Source organism: Canis lupus, chromosome 14, assembly GCF_011100685.1.
Source record: "Canis lupus familiaris isolate Mischka breed German Shepherd chromosome 14, alternate assembly UU_Cfam_GSD_1.0, whole genome shotgun sequence".
NCBI classification, from domain to species: Eukaryota; Metazoa; Chordata; class Mammalia; order Carnivora; family Canidae; genus Canis; species Canis lupus.
In genome coordinates this window covers 65,754-80,679 of record NC_049235.1, presented here as the reverse complement: position 1 = coordinate 80,679, position 14,926 = coordinate 65,754, and the positions used below count along the sequence as shown (strand labels likewise).

At 39.2% G+C, this 14,926-nt stretch overlaps 1 protein-coding gene across 1 annotated transcript in view; it reads right to left on the bottom strand.

Annotated features, from left to right (window-relative positions):
• Positions 1-1,235: 1,235 nt before the first annotated feature.
• LOC607881 (potassium voltage-gated channel subfamily D member 2-like) overlaps positions 1,236-14,926 on the bottom strand; it is a 29,637-nt gene continuing 15,946 nt past the window's right edge. Inside the window, exon 2 of the mRNA XM_038556397.1 lies at positions 1,236-1,367. The gene's annotated coding sequence lies outside the window, so the exon portion shown is untranslated. The remainder of the gene's footprint in view (positions 1,368-14,926) is intronic.

The window sequence follows — 14,926 nt, the reverse complement described above, 5'->3', positions numbered from 1 at the left end:
ATGCTAGATTAGACCATAGCAAAATTAAGGATTTCTGTAACGGAGAATGACGGTCTGGCAGAGGTACTGGTAGCCTCTAGAGCCAAGAAAGGATGCAAACCTACATGTGAGGAGCTCCTACAAATCACAAAAAATAAACAGCACAGTAGAAAACAACAACAACAACAACAACAACAAAGCCACACAATCCACAGAGAAAAATGTGTGAAGCCAGAAAGCAAATAAGGAGCGTCAGATGTTCCACATCACAATCAATGATAGACATGAAAATAAAGGCACCAGCGAGATGCTACCTGACACCATCTGGATGGCAAACTGACAAGTCAGATGACCCCAGGCTGCCCCAGGCAAGGCTGGGGCTTGGACCTGGGACTCTCTCAACCTCCAGGGCCACGCCCAATGCCACACACTCCCCACTAGGGGAGGCCTGCAAACCTACAAAAACTATGCTGCAGTTCTCAGAGATTCTGATTTCTTAAACAGGTACCCAGAAGGCAGGCTGAGATGACCCTGATTGAGGCTGAGGTCAGGGGTGGAGGGACTGGATGCCTGCCAGGGCAGGCCGGTCACACAGAGGAAAGGGGGAAATGCCTAACTTGGAGCCTGCCTCTGATCTGAAAGGGCCATCAAGCCCTCCTGCCCTCCGGGGAAACCCACATAGCACTCAGTGGGTGATAAACCTGAGCTCTGGGATTTACACACTCTGAGATGGCAAGTACTAAGTTGTTTTCATTCACAAACACATGGACAGTCACTGCTGCAGAGAAATCAGCAGCTGCTCCAAGTGACACAAGTGAACAGTGTACCCCAGGCATGCTACGTTCTGACTGCAAGTTTGGAGAAGGAGGCACACTCCAAATGCCAACGCTCACTTACCCGCCTGCCAGACTGAGCAGCCCTTCTCTATTGGGGAAGACGATCTGGCACTTCTGGGCATCAAGGCATCTTCTAACAGCTCCATCTTCTTGCTGAACTGCACCTCCAAAATGGGGATAGCCTCTGACATCTTGGCAGATATCAGGCGATAAGCTATGTCTGGCCTCCCAATGAACCGCTGTCGGATGCTAATCTCATAAGGCGTGTGAACCTTAATGTCATCTATATCTTCTCTTTCGAATCTGTGCATGAGCAAAGAACAGGAGTCATGGATTTCCAACCCAGACACAAGGATGGTGAGACTTCCTGCTTTAACATGAGATGCATTCCCCTGGGAGATAACAGCAGGAATTCGGACCACTACCCCTTCTTTTCCAAGAACTTTGGGACTAGCCATTGAGGTGCTTTCCTTGGGGTTTGTTTCTGCTGGCATCTTCCAAAGCTTGGAACTAAATGGCCACCAAGAAGGGGACTCCAGCTCCGTCAGCAACCTAAAAGACCAAACGAAACACAGTTAACTGAGTTTGAATGTTTTCTTCAAAACTGCCTTAGGGTTCATAAAGCAGCTAACCATTTTATAGTGTTCTTTTCCACAAGCACACCATGAAGCAAAGAGCAGGAATTACTACCTGCGTGTTTTAGAAAAGAAAACTGAGGCTAAGAGCAGATCTCTTAGGCTTACAGACTACAAAGCCGTCAATAGTAAACACACAACAGAAACACACATCTTCTGACTAGAAATGTTGCCCTTTTCACCCTGGACCCTAGCTAATTCTGACTCAAAATAAATCCTGACCTCAATCTGCAGGGATCTGTCTGATGGATCTTTTTGCGGGAATCTGTCCTGTCCAATGTGGTAACAAGCACATGTGGCTACTGGGTCCCTGGAGTGTGGCTGATATAATGAGGGACTGATTTTAAACTTAACTACATGTGGCTAGTGGCTACCACAGTGGATGGCAACACTATAAAATAACTGCAAATAACACCAAGAGATCTACCTTGTGCTGAAAAAAATGGAAGCAGGGAAAAGCAAAGGAACAAGTATCAAATGGTATAAACAAAAAATAAATATCAAGATGGTAGAGTTAGACTCAGCCATATTAGCAATTATACTAAACATAAATAGACTAAATCCTCTAATTTAAAGGTGTATTGTCATCCTGGATTAAAGACATAAACCAACAAACTACAGCTATATCTTGTTCACAAGAGACGCTGAAATATAAGGACAAAGACACATCAAAAGCAAATGGATTGGAAAAAAGATAGATTGTGCCAAAAGTAAACTCTAAGATAAGGGGTGTTATCAGGAATAAAGACAGGCAATGCATAATAGTAAGAGAGTCATTTTGAAAAAAAAAAAAGACAATTCTAAACATATATCTAACAAAATTTCAAAATTCATTAAGCAAAAATTAACAAAACTAAAAGGAGAAATAGACAGTCACAGTTGTAGATTTTAATATATTTCTCTCCATAATTAACACAGCAAGAAGACAAAAGTGATTATTAAGGATATTTACACTATTTAATCCACTCAGCCTGACTGATATTTATTGAAACATCACCCAACTGCTGAATGTACACCCTTTTAAAGTGTACTCAGAAGATTAAGAAAAAGACTATAACACATCTCAATAAATTTCAAGTATTGAAATCCTACAGAGCGTACCCTCTGTCCCCAAAGAAATGAAATTAATAACAGAAAATTAGTAGAAAATCCTCAAATATTTGGAGATTAAGCACAATTCTAAATAAAGGGAATCAGAAAATATCTGAAATGAATGAAACCAAATAATACGCAGGAAATGGCTGGATGCAAATGGAGCAGTCTTGAGTAAAATTTATGGCTCTCAAAGCATGCATTTGAAAACTTCTTAGGTTTAAAATAAGTGACTTAAGCTTCTGCAAAAAGTTATAAATTAAACTCAAAGTAGAAGCAAAAGCAGAAATCAATGAAATTGAAAAAAGAAAAAATGAACAAAGCGCAAAAGTTGGTTCTTTGAAGTAATTTATTATTTTTTTAAGATTTTATTTATTCATGAGGGCAGCCCGGGTGGCTCAGCGGTTTAGTGCCACCTTTGGCCCAGGGCCTGGTCCTGGAGACCAGGGATCGAGTCCCACGTCGTGCTCCCTCCATGGAGCCTGCTTCTCCCTCCTCCTGTGTCTCTGCCTCTCTCTATGTCTATCATAAATAAATAAATAAATCTTTAAAAAGTATATGGGGAAGAATCAGGGAGTTAAGATAGTGGATTAGTAGAAAGGCCCTATCTTCAAAGTACAAAAACAGCTAGATAAATATCAAATTACTTTGAACACCCAAGAAACCAATCTGAGGAATGAGAGAACAAACTACACAACTAGAGGGAGAGAAGATGCAACATTGTGGAAGGTAGAAGGTGCAAAGACATGATTTGAAGGAGAAAAGGACTGTGGGTGCTGTGGAGAGGAAGGAGCCCTGATCATGGAGACAGGGCAAGAGGGAGAAAGCGAGCGCACACAGCACACAGGGGGTCACGCAAGAAAAACACTTGCTCGAAACCATTGACTGGGAAAATGAGTAGTGCTGATTAACACTACTCGTTGTAACAAGTTTTTACCACCAGTGGAGCTCAAAGACTGGGCTTTAGAAGTCCATGCTGTGTTTAGAAGTCCATGCTGTGGCCAGTGTGTAGCCCAACAGCTGCTGTGGTGTACCCATGGAGAAAGAGGACAGAGGCCTGGGAGCAGAGGGCACTATCCGAGGATCCCCTGGGACACACTGGGAGAGACATTTACCCCTTCTTGGAATGCATCTGGTTAAGATGGCATTGCCTATCCAGGGACAAAAGAGCCCATGGATGCTACTGCTCTCCCCTACTTGTTAAACATAGGGGCAGAGACACCTGCTGAGGGTGGTTAACCTGGGCTCAGGCTTTTTGCTGTGCTTTACTCTAAATTCCAAGCCCCTGCATGTTGGTGTGACTGCCCTTCTGGGACAAACAAGCACCAGCCCTAGTGTGATAACACCCTCCCCTAGAGTCCCAGCAATGGTACACACCATGCCAGGTTCCTAAAGTTTGTAGTTTTGAAACTCAGCTGACATGCCCGAGATAAAACGCAGGTGCACTGTGCTTCCCAGAGGGCAGACAGCTCAGACACAGACAGGATGAAGGCAGGAATCTGAAGGGTGCCTGGGACACACAAGGGGAGTTCGTTTGCTCTTCTGTGAGGGCTTTCCACATGGCAGCAGGCATGAACTCCCCTCTCAAGGGAGGTGGGGGTGGGCTTACATTATTTTTCCCTCCACACATCAGCACAGATGGACTTCAGTGATCAACACAGCTCCAACAGTGGAGGCCAGAGCTGCTTACAGCAAGCCCTGCCCCTCTACAGGTGCTTCTCTACTAGGGCAAATGTGCTTGAGAGTCAGAGAGGTGCCCCCTTCTCTGAAAGACGTGGGTGCTGACCAGGGTGCCGCAAAGCTCCAGCTCTAGTGGAAATAAGATCAAGCCTCTTTTAACAAGCAGACCAGAGCACTCCTAGTTAAAACTTGCCACACTCTGGACAAGATCCAAACACTCCCCACTACAGACAAGAAGAAGTTCTGCAGAGGACTGACAAGGCACAGCAGCAGAGTGGACACAGCATACTCCAGAACACTTTCTGAAGTACCAGGCCCTGGACAGTATATGACCTCTTCTTAATAAAGCCCTTACTCTCAGGAGCAGATAATTTAACAGGCTTTCCTAACAGAGAGGACAGAGACCTAGACAAAATGCTGAGATGGGGGAATTCATCCCAAAAGAAAGAACAAGAAAAGATCATGGCCAGGTATGTAATCAAAACAGATATAAATAACATACCTGATCCAGAATTTAAAACAACAATCATGAGGATACTAGCGGGGTCTGAAAAAAGCAGAAGACACCAGGGAGCCCCTTACCATAGAGATAAAAGACATAAAAACTAGTCAGGCTCAAAATTTAAAAAAATGTTATAACTGAGATACAAAACAGACTAGATCTTTTTTTTAATAATAAATTTATTTTTTATTGGTGTTCAATTTATCAACATACAGAATAACACCCAGTGCTCATCCTGTCAAGTGTCCCCCTCAGTGCCTGTTACCCATTCACCCCCACCCCCCGCCCTCCTCCCCTTCCACCATCCCTAGTTTGTTTCCCAGAGTTAGGAGTCTTTATGTTCTGTCTCCCTTTCTGATATTTCCCACACATTTCTTCTCCCTTCCCTTATATTCCCTTTCACTATTATTTATATTCCCCAAATGAATGAGAACATATAATGTTTGTCCTTCTCCGATTGACTTACTTCACTCAGCATAATACCCTCCAGTTCCATCCACGTTGAAGCAAATGGTGGGTATTTGTCGTTTCTAATGGCTGAGGAATATTCCATTGTATACATAGACCACATCTTCTTGATCCATTCATCTTTTGATGGACACCGAGGCTCCTTCCAGTTTGGCTATTGTGGACATTGCTGCTAGAAACATCGGGGTGCAGGTGTCCCGGCGTTTCATTGCATCTGAATCTTTGGGGTAAATCCCCAGCAGTGCAATTGCTGGATCGTAGGGCAGGTCTATTTTTAACTGTTTGAGGAACCTCCACACAGTTTTCCAGAGTGGCTGCACCAGTTCACATTCCCACCAACAGTGTAAGAGGGTTCCCTTCTCTCTGCATCCTCTCCAACATTTGTGGTTTCCTGCCTTGTTAATTTTCCCCATTCTCACGGGTGTGAGGTGGTATCTCATTGTGGTTTTGATTTGTATTTCCCTGATGGCAAGTGATGCAGAGCATTTTCTCATGTGCTTGTTGGCCATGTCTATGTCTTCCTCTGTGAGATTTCTGTTCATGTCTTTTGCCCATTTCATGACTGGATTGTTTGTTTCTTTGGTGTTGAGTTTAATAAGTTCTTTATAGATCTTGGAAACTAGCCCTTTATCTGATACATCATTTGCAAAAATCTTCTCCCATTCTGTAGGTTGTCTTTTAGTTTTGTTGACTGTATCCTTTGCTGTGCAAAAGCTTCTTATCTTGATGAAGTCCCAATAGTTCATTTTTGCTTTTGTTTCTTTTGCCTTCGTGGATGTATCTTGCAAGAAGTTACTGTGGCCGAGTTCAAAAAGGGTGTTGCCTGTGTTTTCCTCTAGGATTTTGATGGAATCTTGTGTCACATTTAGATCTTTCATCCATTTTGTGTTTATCTTTGTGTATGGTGAAAGAGAGTGGTCTAGTTTCATTCTTCTGCATGTGGATGTTCAATTTTCCCAGCACCATTTATTGAAGAGACTGTCTTTCTTCCAATGGATAGTCTTTCCTCCTTTATCGAATATTAGTTGACCATAAAGTTCAGGGTCCACTTCTGGATTCTCTATTCTGTTCCATTGATCTATGTGTCTGTTTTTGTGCCCATACCACACTCTCTTGATGACCACAGCTTTGTAGTACAACCTGAAATCTGGCATTGTGATGCCTCCAGCTATGGTTTTCTTTTTTAATATTCCCCTGGCTATTCGGGGTCTTTTCTGATTCCACACTAATCTTAAGATAATTTGTTCCAACTTTCTGAAGAAAGTCCATGGTATTTTGATAGGGATTGCATTAAACGTGTAAATTGCCCGGGGTAACATAAAACAAACTAAATCTAATGACCACAAGAATGGAAGATGCAGAGGAATGAGTAAGTGAAATAGAAGATAAAATTATAGGAAAAATTGTGAAGCTGAAAAGAAGACAGAAAGAAAAATATCAGATCACAAATGTGGACTTAGGGAACTCAACAACTCCATAAAGTGTAATAAAATTTGTATCAGTCTCAGAAGAAGAAAAGAGGGAAAGGGAGGCAGAAGGTTCATCTGAGTACATTATAGCTGAATATTTCCCTATTCTAGGGAAGGAAACAGACATTCAAATTCAGGTGATACAGAGAGCACCCAACAATCAACAAAAACAAGCCAACACCAAGACAAATCATGGTAAAATTTGGAAAATATAGAAGGAAAAATTCTAAAAGCAGCAAAGGAAGAGAAATCCCTAATTTACAAGGAAAAACAAACAGGATTAGCAGCAGATCTCTCCACAGAAACTTGGCAGGTCAGAAGTAAGGGTAGCATATATTTGATGTACTGGATGGGAGAAAGATGCAGCCGGTAACGCTTTATCCAGTAAGGCTGTCATTCAGAATAGAAGGAGAGATAAAGGTTTTCCCAAACAAAAACAAAGGAGTTTGTGACCACTAAACCAGCCTTGCAAGAAATATTAAGGGGACTCTGAGTGGGCAAGGCAGGCCAAAAGCAACAAAACTAGAAAGTAACACAGGAAGTCTCCAGAAACAATGACTTAACAGGTAACGTAAGGGCACTAAATCCGTATCTATCAATAATCTCTCTGGTGCAGCCCGGGTGGCTCAGCGGTTTAGCGCCACCTGCAGCTCGGGTCGTGATCCTGGAGGCCCGGGATCAAGTCCCACATTGAGCTCCCTGCATGGAGCCTGCTTCTCCCTCTGCCTGTGTCTCTGCCTCTCTCTCTCTCTCTCTCTCTCTGTGTCTCTCTGTCTCTCACAAATAAATAAAAAATCTTTAAAAAATCACTCTGAATTTAAATGGACTAAATACTTCAGTCAAAAGACAAAGGGCATCGGAACGGATAAAAAGACAAAACCCATCTATATGCTGCCTCTAAGAGACTCATTTCAGACAAAAAAACACCCGCAATCTGAAAGTGAGGGGATGGAGAACCATTTATCATGCTTAATGTCAAATAAAGCCAGAGTAGCCATAGTTATATCAGACAAACTAGATTTTAACCCAAAAATTGTCACAAGAGATGAAGGAGGGCACTATAATAAAGTTGGTCTATCCAACAAGGAGACCTAACAGTTGTAAATATTTATGTCCCCAATGTAGGAGCACCCAAATATATGAAACAATGACAAAAATAAAGGAATTCATTGATAATAATACAGTAATAGTAGGGGACTTTTAAGACCCACATATGTCAATAGATGGATCATCTAAACACAGATTAATAAGGAAACAATGGCTTTGAATGACACATTGGGTCAGGTCAATTGAACAGATATATTCAGAACATTTCATCCTACAGCAGCAGAACACACATAGGACATCCTCCAGAATAGATCACATACTGGGTCACAGATCAGGCCTCAACAAATAAATACGAAAAGTTTGAGATCACACCATGCATATTTTCCTATCATACTATGAAACTTGAAGTCAACCACAAGAAAAAAATTTGGAAAGATCACCAGCACATGGAGGTTAAACAACCTCCTACTAAAGAAGGAATGAGTACAGCAGGAAATTAAAGAAGAAATTTAAAAAATACACAGAAACAAATAGACATGCATCTTTCAAAATATGACTGACTACCACAGCGGCACCTGCCTGGCTCAGTCGGAGCCACAACTCCTTATCTCAGGGTTGCAAGTTTGAGCCCCATGTCTGGTGTAGAGTACTTAAAAATAAAATCTTAAACAAAAAACCCAAAATATATCTGGAACATTTACAAAAAAGACCCACTTAATCTGTTGCAATGTAATTATCTCTGAAACAACATATATTTATATTAGAGAGCAAATGTAATATTCTTGATTGTAATACTGCATTATCTATCCACTTATGTTGTTCTTCAGTTAAAACCATAATGTGTATAGGCGATCTTAAACTATTTGGAAAAAAGCAAATACCAATTACATTTTGCCAACAAAAAAATTAAGAGAAAAACAATACGTTTAGAGATCCGTTCAAAAGTTAGTTTACATGCCTGAATTTAAATAAAAGCTTAAAGACAAAATAAATAAAAATTCATACTTAAAAGGTAAAATAAAAACAAAAAGTGAGCTTACATGCATCCCAGCCATTGTTTCCTATTAACTAGGACAGGCCTAAAAAGAAGAAGAGAGGTACTGACCAGACAAAACCTATGTTCAAATACCCTGGCAATTTCATCTCCTCCAGACTCTCTAACCTGACAACAAGAGTTGAGGGTAGACTTTTGTTCTTTCCCATGCAGGCAAACGATCGCTCATATCAAAGCATTAGAAAGTTCCTCACACATTTTCTATCACACAAACACAAATATATTTTTACACTGCATGCAGGCTCTGCAGAGTCAGTCACAGTGCAGAGAGCCAGGATTTAAAATCCCAGCTTCATGCAGAACTTATTCTCTCATACTTGTATTTTTCTTCGCAGTGCCAAGTGCATTTTCTGGCATGTAGGAAGTCAATAAATTGAGTTAAATCCAATCAGGATTCTGGGTTGACTTGCTAAGTTTTGTGTACTCCTGTGCATCTGTTTTTCTGTGTTTCTGGGTATCGTATTTGTTTCTGCTAAACAACAGTACTCTGGTGTGTTAGACCATGGGCAACACCTAACGTACATCAATTTCACATATTATTGATAAATACCCATCTTAACGTGATGGTGAGAGAGAGATAGAGTTACAGAGAACTGTATTATAGCGAGCTAAAGTAATGTGTCACGTCGCAGATTATTTGGGAGTCTCAAGGGTTAAGACCATAAAAGGAGATTCGAGAGTCACCTTATTCAATCTCTGCTCTATCCTCCTGCTAAAATGGGTTCTCTCATTTCATAAATATAACTCAAATTTTTATGTGCTCAGAGAGACATTTGTAATTTACTATTTCATGCATTCCATAGATACTGATTGATAACTTATGAGAGTCGAAACACGCAAGAAAGGTAAAAGTACATACGAGAAGCAATATAACTGAGAAGTGAAGGCATTATGATTTACGCCGTAATGATTACTTTCAAATCCATTCATAGCGGAATTTATTAAGATCCAAAAACTGACAAGTGATCCCAGATTTTTGTTCAGTCAACATTCAACAGACATTTCAGTGCCAAAGGAATCTATACACTGTGCCCAGAATATGCTTTGCATTTTTCTGCCACTGAGACTTTGCTTGTGCCAGGTAAGGAAACTCCCCTCTATTATCACCCACTATGGCTGTCACCACTAATTGGTCATGGGACCCATTACTGGTGACCCCGGACATGCCTGAGAATTTTCTCATCAGTCACACAGGAAACATCCAAATTTTAACAGACTTAGCATACAAGAAAAAATATATATATTTATATTTTCATAGCTCTTAGTAATATGGGATGGTGAGTAATGTGCCCACTAGACAATACTCTATGTCTAATGGTTTTGCATTAGATTTAGAAATATTCTCTATATGGCCATTACTTATGCTTATTGTCTATAAAAGCTAAGGGCATAATATTTCCTGATGTCATAAATTTGGAAATTATCGTCTGAAGTTCAGAAGAATGGCCCAGGGTAGATACGTATAGTTATGAGCCAACAGCATGGAGATGAGAGAACAGTACAGAATGTAGGGGAATTCTTTCAAAGGTTAAGGGAAATGGATAAGGATTTGGAAAACAGTTTTATAGAGGAATCAATCACTGTACTAAAAAAGTGTCAAAACTCTAGAAATTCATTTCATGTACAATGTTTTTAATGTATGCTGAGCTGAAGGCTGCACCTGTGGAAATTGTATCTCTGTATGTAGATACGTGTGTGTCCAAGGACATGTAGTTGAGAGAGAAGCAGCTAGAAAGTACAGGTGACTCTTGAACAACATGGGTTAGAACTACCCAGGCCCACTGTCACACGGATTTTCTTTGATAAATACAGTACAGGACCTGACATGTATTTCCTCCTTCTTAATGATTTTTTTATGATTTTCTTAAAAACATTTTTTCCTCTAGCTTACTTTATTGTAAGACTACAGTATATATAATAAGTAGAGGCTTTCAACAAGAGGCTGTGGGGAGTTAAGGTTTTGGGGAGTCAAAAGTCATCCACAGATTTTCAACAATGCATGGGGGGGCATTGGCACCCCAAACCCCAGATGATATAAGGGTCAACTGTGTTTATGAGTGATGTATGGATTGGACCTTTAACTTTAAAGTAAAAAGATTTTTTTTATAAATTTATTTTTTTATTGGTGTTCAATTTGCCAACATACAGAATAACACCCAGTGCTCATCCCATCAAGTGCCCACCTCAGTGCCCGTCACCCAGTCACCTCCACCCCCCTTCCACCTCCCCTTCCACCACCCCTAGTTCGTTTCCCAGAGTTAGGAGTCCTTCATGTTCTGTCTCCCTTTCTGATATTTCCTACTCATGAAGGCAAGAGAAACAAAAGCAAAAATGAACTACTGGGACTTCATCAAGGTAAGAAGCTTTTGCAAAGCAAAAGATACCGTCAACAAAACTCAAAGACAACCTACAGAATGGGAGAAGATATTTGCAAATGACGTATCAGATAAAGGGCTAGTTTCCAAGATCTATAAAGAACTTATTAAACTCAACAGCAAAGAAAAAAAACAATTTAAAGTAAAAAGATTTAAAAAAAATCTTTACTCAGTATCTGTGATCCACAAAGCAATGTTCTATAAAACCTGTGGGGGAGATTTCAACTCAAGTAGGAGGTTCTTTGAAGAGAGAGTTTTTGTCAGCAGGCATGTTGAGGCACCTTACAACACAAGTCTACAGGTTGGGCATTATAGATCTATGGATTTTGTTTTCCTTATTTGGTTTCTAGAGGTACCGAAAATAAACAAATATAATGGAAGTATAGAAAAAAAATTTTAATGTATGCCTAGCTCTTCAGGAAAACCAATTCCTCTTAAATCAACTAAAATAAAGGTGAGGAGCACCTAGATGGCTCAGGTGGTGATGGGGACCAATCAGGGTAGACTCTTCCTTGCCCTGCCGTAAGATATTATCTCCTTACACATCTCTCTCTAGTTCCCCCTCCCTCTCCATATATATTCTGTTCAGGAAAAGAGGCTTTGCAGAGGGATCGTCAAGACTTCTTTCTCTTTATCATCTAAATGAACCCAGTTCAAACCAAGATTTCAAAGTGTCATGTCAAACCTCCCGATCTTAACATTAAGTTAACATTTGAGTTTGCAGAAGATCATGTGTATCAGAACCTTTATAATTGAATCACAACTTTGCAGTATTGGTTTCTTCTTTTTGTGAAAGTTGATCAGAAATCCTGTAGCCACAGCTAATCAGGATTAGCTCCTCCTCCAAGGCAGGAAGTGAATGTCAATCCCTGGCCATGTTAATCTTGAATAGTCCTTTCACGAGGTGGCTCTCTCTGCACCCTGACCGCGTATTGCGAAGTACTGCCTACTTCCCTTTATCTACCAGGAAAGAACACGAAGTCATTTTGGACAGGCTAACATGAAAAGCCAACTAAATAGCTCAACATCAAATCAGCCATTCAGTAGATTTTTAACATAAAACCTCCTTTTATGCTCCATTATGATCTAAGAATCCACCAGTAGTTTGTTTTCTATCTTCAGATCTTCTACAGTTCAAATCTCTAACATGTGATTAAAAATTATCCTCTTTGGAAAGTAAATCCTTTCAAATCAACTTTCCGTTTACATAGTAGGAAAAAAGAGGGGAAGAGGAGAGAAAATATATTTACCCAAAGAAAATTTCCATCTCACGAGATTTAGACAATCTTCATGCATGGTGCTGTTTTGCTCATGAGCTTCTCCCTCCTTCTGGGGCTCTGATCCAAGATTCCATGTTCTTTAACTTTCATTATGACCAACTGGTCAATTAACCTAGGCTTCCACTAAGGAAAGCTCAACCCACCCATCCCTGACAGTTAAGAAATCAATGCCGTTAAAAACTTATAACCCTCAATTCCCCCAAAGGAATCAGCTGCATCTTCTTTATTCCAGTTTTCTCCCGAATACGAATACTAATGGTTACTGTCCATGAAAACCCATTTTGTAGCACAAGATAGCATAGGGCTTTTGCAATAAAGAATCAGGTTATCACCTATATTCAAGATTATTGAATTTCTATCCATGTTTCTCTCTGTACACATTCATTAATGCATATTGAAAACTATCACTTCCACAACTTTGTCTGGATCATAATTTAACATGGTTTCTTCTTACCTCATTTCAAAATTCCGCCCAAGGTTGGTAATATTCCAGGATGATAATAGAGATAAGCTCAAGACACATTCTTACAGATCAGTGGTTCTTAAAATTTGATGTAAGAAGTAAAAACGCAATTGTCATGGCTCCCACCTCCAGAGATTATTTAAATGGTTTTAGGTGAAAGCCAAGAATATGCATTTTTAATGAGTGTCCCAGGTTGTCCTAATTCTGGTGGCCTTCAGTCCACAAAGAGAGAAATGTCACTCGGAATTTGCTAAACTCTACACATGAATCTCATTATCTGGAAGTTATATATTTTGATCACATCATTTGTATTTCCTATGAAAATGCCTTCATGTTCCTGCAATATTATTTTTTTACTTTGCATAAAAAGTCCAAATCAAAAATAGTTCTAAATATTTTGTGAAACTCTTGGTGCAGATGCTGTTTATTATGTTGGTAAATAACCAGCTTATGGAACCAACCTGACCAGATTATTTTAGATTCTACTTCTTCTAAAAAGAAACTCCTCAGGAATTAAGACCGTTTCCTTTCTTGGATAAACAGAGCTGTGAAATATGCTACATTTTCCTTCTTTTCTTTGGCTGCCAGGAAATTCAGAGCTGACCTTACGTTCATTATGCCTTTATTTAACATCATTGTTTTTTCTCCCTTCATCTTTAATACTTGGCACTTGTTTATTTAATCTTTTGTTTCGTTTGATAGTAAATTGTTTCAAATCCTCTCTCAAAATTGGTAGAGTTAAAAAAATAATAAAGGAATGATTAAGCATGTAATTCCAAAACAAGTTTGCCAGAGACATAAAATTTTTATAATTTGGTAACCCAAGTTCATTAAGTGTTGAATTTTCAGTAACAATAAAAAGTTTTATAGGATGACTATAAAACTGGATGAAATTCCAGTTTCTAAATAGGAAATGCCTCTTGACTTAGTGTCTTCAATCAGTATCTCTTCATTTTCAAAAATCATTTCCTGCCTCATTGTCTATTGGGTGACCCATAGAGACCTTTTCCCCTTCTTCTTCTTTCCCTCTCTCTTCCTTCCTTTCTTCTTTCCAAGCTGTACATACTTATGTCTACAATTTGATGGGTTTGGAGATAAATATATACCCATGAAATCATCACTACCATCAAGGCCACAGACATATTCATCACCTCCCAAAGCTCCTCCATGCTCCCTTACTACATTTTTATGTGAAAAAGTACTATATTTAATATTATTATCATATCATAATGTAATAATAATCCCTCATATAGCACCTTGGTAGGAGGTCAGAACTTCACATATTTGCATTTAATTTCCATGCAAGTCCTATAAGGTTGGTACCACTAACCCATTTTTACAAATGGGGGATCTTACGAAAGAATTTAGGTTAATGTGACCAACATCATTGAGCTGGTATTTAAATCCAGGCCATTTCTAATATATTACTCTATATTTAAGACCTTTCTGAGTAAGTCATCAAAAGGGTTATTGTAGAAGAAGAGATTTAATTTTAAATAACATCTGGTAAGACTTTTTTATATAGAAAAAATATGAAGAGAAAGGCCTCAAATATTGCCAGAGAGTCCTTTTTTAACAGAAGTTCTGTAAGCTAATGGAAAAAATAATAGTAATTCAAAAAGGTACAAAATGAAATATAAAATTGTTCTTCTCTGGCTTCTTTAAAGAATTATCATCAATGGTTCATTTCGCATCCTTCCAGAAAAGTAATAGGAGACAGAATGTGTATCAACTTAGGCACATGTATATAATATTTATTTACATATTTATACATTTTGTATTGATGCCTATGTGTTTGTGTTTTTTAAGGTATATATGAATATACGTTATATGTTAACACATATTTTAGTAATAGTTAAAATAAATAACAGATCCAGAAAGTGGGCACTGTGTGATGTGGAGAATAATAAGGAGATGGAAGTAAAAGTAACGTGAATAGTCTAAAGTGACTTCATTTATTCAAAATTTGCCTCCAAATAGTATATTTCAGAACACATTCCTAAAATTTGCTACTTGACTGAAAAAACGACACCCTTTAATTCTGAA